This window comes from Entelurus aequoreus, linkage group LG15 (genome assembly GCF_033978785.1).
Source record: "Entelurus aequoreus isolate RoL-2023_Sb linkage group LG15, RoL_Eaeq_v1.1, whole genome shotgun sequence".
NCBI classification, from domain to species: domain Eukaryota; kingdom Metazoa; phylum Chordata; class Actinopteri; order Syngnathiformes; family Syngnathidae; genus Entelurus; species Entelurus aequoreus.
The window spans coordinates 6,201,266-6,216,988 of NC_084745.1; the positions used below are offsets into that span (position 1 = coordinate 6,201,266).

Here is a 15,723-nt window from a genome sequence, read left to right on the forward strand (position 1 = left end):
TCACACGCAAGTAAACACGCTGCAGGACTTGTTGTATCGCACATGATATCACACGCAAGTAAACACGCTGCAGGACTTGTTGTATCGCACATGATATCACACGCAAGTAAACACGTTGCAGGAGTGCTTGTATCGCACATGATATCACACGCAAGTAAACACGCTGCAGGACTGCTTGTATCGCACATGATATCACACGCAAGTAAACATGCTGCAGGACTTGTTGTATCGCACATGATATCACACGCAAGTAAACACGCTGCAGGACTTGTTGTATCGCACATGATATCACACGCAAGTAAACACGTTGCAGGAGTGCTTGTATCGCACATGATATCACACGCAAGTAAAAACGCTGCAGGACTGCTTGTATCCACAGTCCTAGCGTCCACTAGGGGCACACAAAAAAATGTATTCACACCCGAATTACGGTTTTTATTCATCCTGATTCCAAATCACTTTATAATATTGAAAAATCTACTTACATTTATTTTATTTTTTTATTAGAATCCATTTTCTAAAACAGGTTTTTAGGCCATCTCCATGTACCCACAAGGAGATGTTGTAACCTGTAACCTGTTTTGAAAAAGCCTCATAATAATTACTGTGTCGTGTTGAATCGATTCTGAATGGAATCATCGCCCCCAGGAATGGGAATGGAATCACTAGGTGGCCAAAGATTCAAGCCCCGAGCGTCCGCCTTCATGTAAAGGCCACGCTCCGACAAACGCAGAAAGGTGTGCAGGCGGGACTTGGACCTGCAGGAGCGTTTCCATGGCGACGAGCAGACACGTTAGGGAATGCTATTGTTACAGTAAAGATGAGAAGAAGTGCAGGAAAAGAAAAGGAAAGAGAGTCTGAATCATTTGTTGACCCGTGACCAGCATCTGGTCAATGTTCCAGAAAGTGTTGTGACCGCACACACGTCTGATACCTGATTTTGTATGCCTTATTAATACATTAGAACAGACAGTTCTGAACCCTGTTTACATAATACATAGACATAATACTGCATCATCACAGCACACATTTACTCACGCAATGTTTCATCTCCTGGGGATTTGATCGCTTCTTGGCCTTTTGAAACCACTTATGATACTTTAAGTTGGTACTTTCAGGCACTCCTTGAGGTACATTCCGGCACTCCTTGTGGTATTTTCCGGCACTACTGGTGGTACTTTCGGGCACTCCTGGTGGTACTTTCAGGCACTCCTTGAGGTACTTTCCGGCACTCCTGGTGGTATTTTCCGGCACTACTGGTGGTACTTTCCGGCACTCCTGGTGGTACTTTCAGGCACTCCTTGAGGTACTTTCCGGCACTCCTGGTGGTACTTTCAGGCACTCCTTGAGGTACTTTCCGGCACTCCTGGTGGTACTTTCGGGCACTCCTTGTGGTACTTTCCGGCACTCCTGGTGGTACTTTCGGGCACTCCTTGAGGTACTTTCGGGCACTCCTTGTGGTACTTTCCGGCACTCCTGGTGGTACTTTCCGGCACTCCTGGAGGTACTTTCCGGCACTCCTGGTGGTACTTTCAGGCACTCCTTGAGGTACTTTCCGGCACTCCTGGTGGTACTTTCAGGCACTCCTTGAGGTACTTTCTGGCACTCCTGGTGGTACTTTCCGGCACTCCTGGTGGTACTTTCCGGCACTCCTGGTGGTACTTTCAGGCACTCCTTGTAGTACTTTCCGGCACTCCTGGTGGTACTTTCAGGCACTCCTTGAGGTACTTTCCGGCACTCCTGGTGGTACTTTCGGGCACTCCTGGTGGTACTTTCCGGCACTCCTTGTAGTACTTTCCGGCACTCCTGGTGGTACTTTCAGGCACTCCTTGAGGTACTTTCCGGCACTCCTGGTGGTACTTTCGGGCACTCCTTGAGGTACTTTCCGGCACTCCTGGTGGTACTTTCCGGCACTCCTTGTGGTACTTTCCGGCACTCCTGGTGGTACTTTCCGGCACTCCTTGAGGTACTTTCCGGCACTCCTGGTGGTACTTTCAGGCACTCCTTGAGGTACTTTCCGGCACTCCTGGTGGTACTTTCAGGCACTCCTTGAGGTACTTTCCGGCACTCCTGGTGGTACTTTCAGGCACTCCTTGAGGTACTTTCCGGCACTCCTGGTGGTACTTTCAGGCACTCCTTGAGGTACTTTCCGGCACTCCTGGTGGTACTTTCCGGCACTCCTTGTGGTACTTTCCGGCACTCCTTGAGGTACTTTCCGGCACTACTGGTGGTACTTTCGGGCACTCCTGGTGGTACTTTCGGGCACTCCTGGTGGTACTTTCGGGCACTCCTTGTGGTACTTTCGGGCACTCCTTGTGGTACTTTCGGGCACTCCTTGTGGTACTTTCGGGCACTCCTTGTGGTACTTTCGGGCACTCCTTGTGGTACTTTCGGGCACTCCTTGTGGTACTTTCGGGCACTCCTAGTGGGCACTCCTGGTGGTACTTTCGGGCACTCCTTGTGGTACTTTCGGGCACTCCTTGTGGTACTTTCTGGCACTCCTTGTGGTACTTTCCGGCCCTCCTTGTGGTACTTCCCGGCACTCCTTGTGGTACTTTCGGGTACTCCTTGTGGTACTTTCAGGCACTCCTTGTGGTACTTTCAGGCACTCCTTGTGGTACTTTCAGGCACTCCTTGTGGTACTTTCGGGCACTCCTTGTGGTACTTTCGGGCACTCCTGGTGGTACTTTCGGGCACTCCTGGTGGTACTTTCGGGCACTCCTAGTGGGCACTTCTGGTGGTACTTTCGGGCACTCCTGGTGGTACTTTCGGGCACTCCTTGTGGTACTTTCAGGCACTCCTGGTGGTACATTCGGGCACTCCTGGTGGTACATTCGGGCACTCCTAGTGGGCACTCGTGTTGGTACTTTCGGGCACTCCTGGTGGTACTTTCGGGCACTAGTGGTACTTTTGGGCACTCCTTGTGGTACTTTCGGGCACTCCTGGTGGTACTTTCCGGCACTACTTGTGGTATTTTTGGGCACTGCTTGTGGTACTTTTGGGCACTACTTGTGGTATTTTCCAGCACTCCTAGTGGTACTTTTGAGCATTCCTAGTGGTACTTTCAAGCATTACTACTAGTGGTACTTTCAAGCATTACCACTAGTGGTACTTTCAAGCACTACTACTAGTGGTACTTTCAAGCACTACTACTAGTGGTACTTTCAAGCACTACTATTAGTAGTACTTTCAAGCACTACTACTAGCGGTACTTTCAAGCACTACTACAAGTGGTACTTTCAAGCACCACTACTAGTGTCCCCACATCTGCGGTCCCTTCCAAGGTTTCTCATTGTTCCCAGTGGGTTGGGGTTTTTCTTGCCCTGATGTGGGATCTGAGCTGAGGATGTTGTTGTGGCTTGTGCAGCCCTTTGAGACATTTGTGATTAAGGGCTATATAAATAAACTTTGATTGATTGACTTTGAAGCACTACTACTTGTGGTACTTCCAAGCATGACTATGTGCTAACGTTAGCACGTGTAAAAAGTTGAGCGTTGAAAGAGTGGAATGATTCCGAGTGGTGTGTCAAGTGAGATGATAAACGTGTGACATATCATCGCCAGCACGGCGCGAGTCGCCCTCGTCCCGCAGGACAAGTTTGTTTACATGCGGAGGAGGGCCCCCGGGATGTTGACTTAGCTGGACCCCCACCAGCCCCCCTGCTGAGCCCGAGAGGAAGAGGCCACAAGATGCTGGGAGACTTCCTCGGGCTATAAACACACACTGGACTTCTTCTGGAACATCTACTGGACATCTTGATTCATACAACCATCTTTTCTCCTAACTAACTGCAAAATAGTCGTAGGTAAAAAAGACTGCTTGTATCGCACATGATATCACACACAGGTAAACATGCCGCAGGACTGCTTGTATCACACATGATATCACACACAGGTAAACATGCCGCAGGACTTCTTGTATCACACATGATATCACACACAGGTAAACACTCCGCAGGACTGCTTGTATCACACATGATATCACACACAGGTAAACATGCCACAGGACTGCTTGTATCACACATGATTTCACACACGAGTAAACAATCCGCAGGACTGCTTGTATCGCACATGATATCACACACAGGTAAACACGCCGCAGGACTGCTTGTATCACACATAATATCACACAGGTAAACATGCCGCAGGACTGCTCGTATCGCGCATATCACATCACACAGGTAAACATGCCGCAGGACTGCTCGTATCGCGCATATCACATCACACAGGTAAACACGCCGCAGGACTGCTTGTATCACACATGATATCACACAGGTAAACATGCCGCAGGACTGCTTGTATCGCATGTGACTATACACACTAGTAAACACGCTGGAGGACTGCTTGTATCGCACATATCACACCCAAGTTAAGGCCGCAGGAGGCTTGTATCGCACATGATATCACACACACAAGTAAACACTCTGCGGGACTGCTAGTATTGCAGATGATATCCCACACAAGTAAACACGCTGCGGGACTGCTTGTATCGCACATGATATCACACGCAGGTAAACACGCCACAGGACTGCTTGTATCACACATGATATCACACACGAGCAAACACGCCGCAGGACTGCTTGTATCGCACGTGATATCACACACCGGTAAACATGTCGCAGGACTGCTTGTATCGCGCATATCACCTCACACAGGTAAACATGCTGCAGGACTGCTTGTATCACACGTGATATTACACACAGGTAAACACGCCGCGGGACTGCTTGTATCGCACATATCACATCACACAGGTAAACATGCTGCAGGACTGTTTGTATCACACATGATATCACACGCAAGTAAACACGCAGCAGGACTGTTTGCATCGCACATGATATCACACACAAGTAAACACGCTGCGGGACTGCTTGTATCGCAAATATCACACACAAGTAAACACGCTGCAGGACTGCTTGTATCGCAAATATCACACAAGTAAACACGCTGCGGGACTGCTTGTATCGCAAATATCACACACAAGAAAACACGCTGCAGAACTGCTGGTATCGCACATGTCACACACAAATAAACACTGCAGGACTGCTTGCATCGCACATGATATCACACACAAGTAAACACGCTGCAGGAGGCTCGTACCGCACATGATATCACACACAAATAAACACGCCACAGGACTGCTCGAATCGCACATCCCACAAGTAAACACGCCGCAAGACTGCTTGTATCGCACATGGCATCACACACAAGTAAACACGCTCCAGGGCTGCTTGTATCGCACATGAAATCCAACAAATAAACACGCTGCAGGACTGCTCGTATCGCACATGTCACACACAAGTAAACACGCTGCAGGACTGATTGTATCGCACATGATATCACACGCAAGTAAACAGGCTGCAGGACTGAGTGTATCGCACATGATATCACACGCAAGTAAGCACGCTGCAGGACTGATTGTTTCGCACATGATATCACACGCAAGTAAACATGCTGCAGGACTGATTGTATCGCACATGATATCACATGCAAGTAAGCACGCTGCAGGACTGATTGTTTCGCACATGATATCACACGCAAGTAAACAGGCTGCAGGACTTCTTGTATCGCACATGATATCACACGCAAGTAAGCACGCTGCAGGACTGCTTGTATCGCAAATATCACACACAAGTACACAAATAAACACTGCAGGACTGCTTGTATCGCACATGATATCACACACAAGTAAACACGCTGTAGGAGGCTCGTATCGCACATTATATCACACACAAATAAACACTGCAGGACTGCTTGTATCGCACATGATATCACACACAAGTAAACACGCTGCAGGAGGCTCGTATCGCACATGATATCACACACAAATAAACACTGCAGGACCGCTTGTATCGCACATGGTATCACACACAAGTAAACACGCTCCAGGGCTGCTTGTATCGCACATGAAATCCAACAAATAAACACGCTGCAGGACTGCTTGTTTCGCACATGATATCACACGCAAGTAAACAGGCTGCAGGACTGATTGTATCGCACATGATATCACACGTAAGTAAACGCGCTGCAGGACTGCTTGTATCGCACATGATATCACAAATTTTCCATTATATTTTTTGATCACGTCAGATTGATATCAATATGTGATCACTTGTTAATATTTAAAGACAAAAGCAGCCCTCATATCATCTTCATGTTCATCAGCATCAACATACATTTTATTTTGAAAGGTGGAGTGTTAGTTTTCTTGTGCCACAGGATGAGAGATGTCTTTCATGAAGGCGAGTCGTGTCTGAGACAAGCGGGCGGGCTACAGCTGAACATGTTTTATGTCAAATGTTCCCCTGCAGACAAGCTGGGACAGCAAACAAAGATCTTGTACAGTAATAAAGAATAATTCCTCTTTGTGAGCAACCTTGGGGAACAATGCGACTCTTTAGGAGCCCCTTCCTGTCGGTGTATCTTTACTTTTCACATCCGCCAAGGCCGCAGCTTTCCATGACGTGAGGCGTTCAAGTCAGCCGGGCGTCAAAGGCCAAGCTGTCCATCAATCATCTGCCGAGTCACGCTCGGCCGGGCAGCGGCCAGTCACGCTGACTATGTTTTCAGAGCCTTGACGGCACCCGGGGGACGCCGTTTAGTGCGCCGCTGGGGCGGCAGAAGGAAGGGACTGGTAGGTGGGAACGTATCTGACACGCAGCCTTTATTATGAAGGCCACAAATATACATTGTCTGGAGATGCACCAATACGGTTTTTGCAGGGTCGTGACAAGAGAAAGTCAAAATGAAGAGATTGTGGATAAAAGAGGAGAAGTCACCTGGACCGTGTTTTGGATGTTTTCATAGGGACCGTAGTCAGACCAATGTGGTCTGTAAATGATGCAAGGCAAGACCGCTACTACCACACCACTATAGCCGCGCTCACCCTTAAGAGCACAGCTGTAACTCGACAGTAAGTGTGTTGACATCCACAGGAACCACATGGGTTAGTCTACACTATACAGTATTTACAACCTTACTAGTGTTCACTTCTCAGCCAAAGATGGTTCATCCAGTTATAGACATTATCTACACTTTACTTTGTTTCAGTCACTATGTTATTTAGTCACAACAGTAATTGTGTTGACATCCACAGGAACCACATGGGTTAGCCTACTCTATACAGTATTTACAACCTTACTAGTGTTCACTTCTCAGCCAAAGATGGTTCATCCAGTTATAGACATTATCTACACTTTACTTTGTTTCAGTCACCATGTTATTTAGTCACGACAGTAATTGTGTTGACATCCACAGGAACCACATGGGTTAGCCTACACTATACAGTATTTACAACCTTACTAGTGTTCACTTCTCAGCCAAAGATGGTTCATCCAGTTATAGACATTATCTACACTTTACTTTGTTTCAGTCACTATGTTATTTAGTCACGACAGTAATTGTGTTGACATCCACAGGAACCACATGGGTTAGCTTACTCTATACAGTATTTACAACCTTACTAGTGTTCACTTCTCAGAACACTTCTCAGCCAAAGATGGTTCATCCAGTTATAGACATTATCTACACTTTACTTTGTTTCAGTCACTATGTTATTTAGTCACGACAGTAATTGTGTTGACATCCACAGGAACCACATGGGTTAGCTTACTCTATACAGTATTTACAACCTTACTAGTGTTCACTTCTCAGCCAAAGATGGTTCATCCAGTTATAGACATTATCTACACTTTACTTTGTTTCAGTCACTAAGTTATTTAGTCACGACAGTAATTGTGTTGACATCCACAGGAACCACATGGGTTAGCCTACTCTATACAGTATTTACAACCTTACTAGTGTTCTCTTCTCAGCCAAAGATGGTTGATCCAGTTATAGACATTATCTACACTTTACTTTGTTTCAGTCACTATGTTATTTAGTCACGACAGTAATTGTGTTGACATCCACAGGAACCACATGGGTTAGCCTACTCTATACAGTATTTACAACTTTACTAGTGTTCACTTCACAGCCAATGATGGTTCATCCAGTTATAGACATTATCTACACTTAACTTTGTTTCAGTCACTATGTTATTTAGTCATGACAGTAATTGTGTTGACATCCACAGGAACCACATGGGTTAGCCTACTCTATACAGTATGTACAACCTTACTAGTGTTCACTTCACAGCCAAAGATGATTCATCCAGTTCTAGACATTATCTACACTTTACTTTGTTTCAGTCACTATGTTATTTAGTCACGACAGTAATTGTGTTGCCATCCACAGGAACCACATGGGTTAGCCTATTCTATACAGTATTTACAACCTTACTAGTGTTCACTTCTCAGCCAAAGATGGTTCATCCAGTTATAGACATTATCTACACTTAACTTTGTTTCAGTCACTATGTTTTTTAGTCACGACAGTAATTGTGTTGACATCCACAGGAACCACATGGGTTAGCCTACTCTATACAGTATTTACAACCTTACTAGTGTTCACTTCACAGCCAAAGATGGTTCATCCATTTCTAGACATTATCTACACTTTACTTTGTTTCAGTCACTATGTTATTCAGTCACGACAGTAATTGTGTTGACATCCACAGGAACCACATGGGTTAGCCTACTCTATACAGTATTTACAACCTTACTAGTGTTCACTTCTCAGCCAAAGATAGTTCATCCAATTATAGACATTATCTACACTGTACTTTGTTTCAGTCACTATGTTATTTAGTCACGACAGTAATTGTGTTGACATCCACAGGAACCACATGGGTTAGCCTACTCTATACAGTATTTACAACCTTACCAGTGTTCACTTCTCAGCCAAAGATGGTTCATCTAATTATTTACATTATTCACACATTACTTTGGCATTTTTGCTTTGATGGCTCTGACATGAGCCTTCCTGGCAAATTTCGGAGCAGCTTGTATTTTCCTTTTAGTTTCTGCTTTAGTGGATTCTGCCTTGGACTTTATAGCCAATTTCTGTCTCTTCGACTCCCTCTCCACTTCCAACTGCTCCAAATGCAAACATTATAAAGAGTACAACAATGTTTATTCTATTAGCCAACTTCCTTTATCTGAATAGCCATTTGTGATTTACAGCATGAAACAACAAATATCTTGAAGTCATGTTGTTTATGTTTCAACATGATTCAACTATCCATCCATCCATCCATTTTCTTCCGCTTATCCGAGGTCGGGTCGCAGGGGCAGCAGCCTAAGCAGAGAAGCCCAGACTTCCCTCTCCCCAGCCACTTTGTCCAGCTCCTCCCGGGGGATCCCGAGGCGTTCCCAGGCCAGCCGGGAGACATAGTCTTCCTGCCGGTCGGACGTGCCCCAAACACCTCCCTCTCTCTCATCGTCATTTGGGATGTCTGTTGTGATTCCGCTTCCAGGTTCCATGACACGCCCTATCTTGCCTCTGATTGGCCTGTCCCTACTGTTTTGCCCTAATCTCAACCAATCGTGACTCATCATAGTGAACATCCAACCAATCATGGATGTTCTTGTACGTAAGCCAACCAATCATCATTGATGTTTCCTGTACAGTTTGTCCCCTGCCTGTGGAGTTGCTTCGCTAAGTGGCTTCCATTTTTAAGTTGATCATTTTGAATGGAAAACCGTCGTTTTTACCCACTGGATTATCAAAAACCCTACTCATGACGGGAAAAATCCTACTTGTTGGCAGGTATGGCAAAGAGATGGATCCAGATTTTAACACACATTGTCGGTCGGAAAAAACTAAGTAAAAAATGAATTTTTTTTTATAGTTTTACAGAGATAAAAAAGACGGATTTCCGACTATAGCCTGTTATTAGTGATTCCCAGAGCCCAAAAATAGTCTGTTGGCTTTAGAGCGTTTCCAGTACTCTGGAATGTTCTACTAAGAGTTAGAGATGCTACCTCAGTAGAAGCATCTTAAAACTCATTTATACACCATAGACTTTAAATAGGCCCCTTTTTTAGACCAGTTGATCTGCCGACTCTCTTTTCTGCTTCCCTTCCAAGTTTTCCTCCCGTTCCCATTGATTTGAGATTTTTCTTGCCCTGATGTGGGATCTGAGCTGAGGATGTTGTTGTGGCTTGTGCAGCTCTTTGAGACATTTGTAAATTAAGGGTTATGTAAGTCAACTTTGATGGATTAAAAGATATTTAAATTTTCCGTAAAGATGTTTTGAAAAGTCTGCCAAGAGTGAATACATCTACGTCTGAGAGCTAAATAGTGCATAACAGGAATATAACCAAATAATTTACACATCTTTAATCAGATGTTAATTATGGACGTTGGACTAGTACAGACTTGGAAAGTTATTGCACTTTGTTGGACGAGTAGGAACGCTTTTATTTTGGTAATTCCCTCAGACTGGAACAAATAATGTCATCAAAGAAAATGACTTCAATAAACTTTACATGATCTTGTTGACATACGGGAACACTATAAAAAATAAAGTATATTTAAAATCTGTCTTTGTGGCATTGAACACTTCGCTACGTAGCTCCCATTTTTTTTAACTAATCATATTAATGGAAAACCGTCATTTTTACCACTGGATTATCAAAAACCGTACTCATGACGGTAAAACCGTAGTCGTTGTTGGCAGGTATGGCAAAGAGATTTTAACACACATTGTTGGTCGGAAAAAAAAAAAAAAAAAGGAAAAGATATTTTATATATTTTTACAAAGATAAATAAAGACGGATTTCACATGCCTGTTATTAGTGATTCCCAGAGCCCAAAAAAAGTCTGCAGGCTTTAGAGCGCTTTCTAATCGGGCTCCAGTACACTGGAATGTCCTACCAGTAACAGTTAGAGATGCTAGTAGAAGCATTTAGGTCCCATCTTAAAACTCATTTATACACCGTAGACTTTCAATACTTTTTAGACCAGTTGATCTGCCGTCTCTTTTTTCTGCTCTTCCCCCCTTTCCTGCGTGGAAAGGTTATCAGGTGGCCACAGATGACTTTCCAAGAAGGATGCACTAGCTGTTCAAAGTTGGGACCCAGGATGGACCACTCCTTATGCATCACCCGGTGACGTGTCTACATGCAAGAAGATCCCCTGCTGGCCCCACCATGGACTGGACTCTCACATTATTAACTAGATCCACTCGGCAACCATTGCACCGGTCACCCAAGGGGGTGGAGGGTCCCCACATCTGCAGTCCCTTCCTAAGTTTCTCGTTGTTCCCATTAGGTTGAGTTTTTTTCTTTCCCTGATGTGGGATCGGAGCTGAGGATGTCGTTGTGGCTTGCGCATCCCTTTGAGACATTTGTGAATAAGGGTTTTACACATCAACTTGGATTGATTGAAAGATATTTAAATTCTCCGTAAAGATGATTTGAAAAGTCTGCCAAGAGTGACTAAATCTACGTCCGAGTGCTAAATTGTTCATAAAACCAAAGAACTTTATTTACACGTCTTTAATCGGATATTAATTATGGACGTTAGACTAGTCCAGGCTTGGACAGTTATTGCACTTTGTTGGACAAGGAGGAATGCTTTTATTTTGGTAATTTCCTCAGACTGGAACAAATAATGTCATCAAAGAAAACGACTTCAATAAACTTTACATGATCTTGTTGACATACTATATACAATAAAGTATACCTAAATAGCTGTCTTTCTGGCATTGAACACTTTGGGTACTTTTATATGGCGTATAGAAGACAATAATAAAGATATGTTGTCAATATGAGATAATATATAACAGGATTTCCCGCAGTGCTTTGTTGTTAAGGCGGCCGCCTTAACAAAAGCCAACTTGAAGCTACAAAGCCAAGCAGAGTATAAAAACAAAAGTCTTACCTTTAAGTTGATAACTTTCACAGATGTTGCCGAGCACAGGAAGTTCAATCAGTACCACTTCCGGTATGTAGGCGGAGCTTCCCTTGGGAGCGCACAACAAACATTTAACTCCATGTACACAACAAACTTAACTCCATGTAGAAAACAAACTTAACTCCATGTACACAACAAACATTTAACTCCATTTACACAACAAACATTTAACTCCATGTACACAACAAACATTTAACTCCATGTACACAACAAACTTAATTTCATGTACACAACAAACTTTTAACTCCATGTACACAACAAACATTTAACTCCATGTCCACAACAAACATTTAACTCCATGTCCACAACAAACATTTAACTCCATGTACACAACAAACATTTAACTCCATGTACACAACAAGTTAAAAAACATTTAACTCCATGTACACAACAAACATTTAACTCCATGTACACAACAAACATTTAACTCCATGTACACAACATTTAACTCCATGTACACAACAAACATTTAACTCCATGTACACAACAAACATTTAACTCCACATACACAACAAACACTTAACTCCATGTACACAACAAACATTTAACTCCATGTACACAACAAACATTTAACTCCATGTACACAACAAACTTAATTTCATGTACACAGCAAACATTTAACTCCATGTACACAACAAACATTTAACTCCATGTACACAACATTTAACTCCATGTACACAACAAACATTTAACTCCACATACACAACAAACACTAAACTCCATGTACACAACAAACATTTAACTCCATGTACACAACAAACATTTAACTCCATGTACACAACAAACTTAACTCCATGTACACAACAAACATTTAACTCCATGTACACAACAAACATTTAACTCCATGTACACAACAAACAATGAGGTCCATGTACACAACAAACATTTAACTCCAAGTACACAACAAAAATTTAACTCCATGTACACAACAAACATTTAACTCCATGTACACAACAAACATTTAACTCCATGTACACAACAAACATTTAACTCCATGTACACAACAAACATTTAACTCTGTATACACAACAAGTTAACAAACATTTAACTCCATGTACACAACAAACATTTAACTCCATGTACACAACAAACAATGAGGTCCATGTACACAATAAACATTTAACTCCAAGTACACAACAAACATTTAACTCCATGTACACAACAAACATTTAACTCCACGTACACAACAAACATTTAACTCCGTGTACACAACAAACACTTAACTCCATGTACACAACAAACATTTAACTCCATGTACACAACAAACATTTAACTCCAAGTACACAACAAACATTTGACTCCATGTACACAACAGACATTTAACTCCAAGTACACAACAAACATTTAACTCCATGTACACAACAAACATTTAACTCCATGTCCACAACAAACATTTAACTCCATGTCCACAACAAACATTTAACTCCATGTACACAACAAACATTTAACTCCATGTACACAACATTTAACTCCATGTACACAACAAACATTTAACTCCATGTACACAACAAACATTTAACTCCACATACACAACAAACACTTAACTCCATGTACACAACAAACATTTAACTCCATGTACACAACAAACATTTAACTCCATGTCCACAACAAACATTTAACTCCATGTACACAATAAACATTTAACTCCATGTACACAACAAACATTTAACTCCATGTACACAACAAACATTTAACTCCATGTACACAACAAGTTAACAAACATTTGACTCCATGTACACAACAAACATTTAACTCCATGTACACAACAAGTTAACAAACATTTAACTCCATGTACACAACAAACATTTAACTCCATGTACACAACAAACATTTAACTCCACATACACAACAAACACTTAACTCCATGTACACAACAAACATTTAACTCCATGTACACAACAAACATTTAACTCCATGTACACAACAAACTTAATTTCATGTACACAGCAAACATTTAACTCCATGTACACAACAAACATTTAACTCCATGTACACAACATTTAACTCCATGTACACAACAAACATTTAACTCCACATACACAACAAACACTTAACTCCATGTACACAACAAACATTTAACTCCATGTACACAACAAACATTTAACTCCATGTACACAACAAACTTAACTCCATGTACACAACAAACATTTAACTCCATGTACACAACAAACATTTAACTCCATGTACACAACAAACAATGAGGTCCATGTACACAACAAACATTTAACTCCAAGTACACAACAAAAATTTAACTCCATGTACACAACAAACATTTAACTCCATGTACACAACAAACATTTAACTCCATGTACACAACAAACATTTAACTCTGTATACACAACAAGTTAACAAACATTTAACTCCATGTACACAATAAACATTTAACTCCAAGTACACAACAAACATTTAACTCCATGTACACAACAAACATTTAACTCCACGTACACAACAAACATTTAACTCCGTGTACACAACAAACACTTAACTCCATGTACACAACAAACATTTAACTCCATGTACACAACAAACATTTAACTCCAAGTACACAACAAACATTTGACTCCATGTACACAACAGACATTTAACTCCAAGTACACAACAAACATTTAACTCCATGTACACAACAAACATTTAACTCCATGTACACAACAAACTTAACTCCATGTACACAACAAACATTTAACTCCATGTCCACAACAAACATTTAACTCCATGTCCACAACAAACATTTAACTCCATATCCACAACAAACATTTAACTCCATGTACACAACAAACATTTAACTCCATGTACACAACATTTAACTCCATGTACACAACAAACATTTAACTCCATTTACACAACAAACATTTAACTCCACATACACAACAAACACTTAACTCCATGTACACAACAAACATTTAACTCCATGTACACAACAAACATTTAACTCCATGTCCACAACAAACATTTAACTCCATGTACACAATAAACATTTAACTCCATGTACACAACAAACATTTAACTCCATGTACACAACAAACATTTAACTCCATGTACACAACAAACATTTAACTCCATGTACACAACAAGTTAACAAACATTTGACTCCATGTACACAACAAACATTTAACTCCATGTACACAACAAGTTAACAAACATTTAACTCCATGTACACAACAAACATTTAACTCCATGTACACAACAAGTTAACAAACATTTAACTCCATGTACACAACAAACATTTAACTCCAAGTACACAACAAACATTTAACTCCATGTACACAACAAGTTAACAAAAGCCAACTTGAAGCTACAAAGCCAAGCAGAGTATAAAAACAAAAGTCTTACCTTTAAGTTGATAACTTTCACAGATGTTGCCGAGCACAGGAAGTTCAATCAGTACCACTTCCGGTATGTAGGCGGAGCTTCCCTTGGGAGCGCACAACAAACATTTAACTCCATGTACACAACAAACTTAACTCCATGTAGAAAACAAACTTAACTCCATGTACACAACAAACATTTAACTCCATTTACACAACAAACATTTAACTCCATGTACACAACAAACATTTAACTCCATGTACACAACAAACTTAATTTCATGTACACAACAAACTTTTAACTCCATGTACACAACAAACATTTAACTCCATGTCCACAACAAACATTTAACTCCATGTCCACAACAAACATTTAACTCCATGTACACAACAAACATTTAACTCCATGTACACAACAAGTTAAAAAACATTTAACTCCATGTACACAACAAACATTTAACTCCATGTACACAACAAACATTTAACTCCATGTACACAACATTTAACTCCATGTACACAACAAACATTTAACTCCATGTACACAACAAACATTTAACTCCACATACACAACAAACACTTAACTCCATGTACACAACAAACATTTAACTCCATGTACACAACA

At 41.7% G+C, this 15,723-nt stretch overlaps 1 long non-coding RNA gene across 1 annotated transcript; it reads right to left on the minus strand.

The window, feature by feature from the left end:
- Nucleotides 1-615: 615 nt before the first annotated feature.
- Nucleotides 616-15,235, minus strand: LOC133630358 (uncharacterized). Its single transcript, XR_009821237.1, has 3 exons — nucleotides 15,127-15,235; nucleotides 11,764-11,845; nucleotides 616-803 (listed from the first exon to the last, which is right to left on the minus strand). It is a non-coding gene; the product is annotated as an uncharacterized LOC133630358 (long non-coding RNA).
- Between the last annotated feature and the right edge of the window lie 488 nt (nucleotides 15,236-15,723).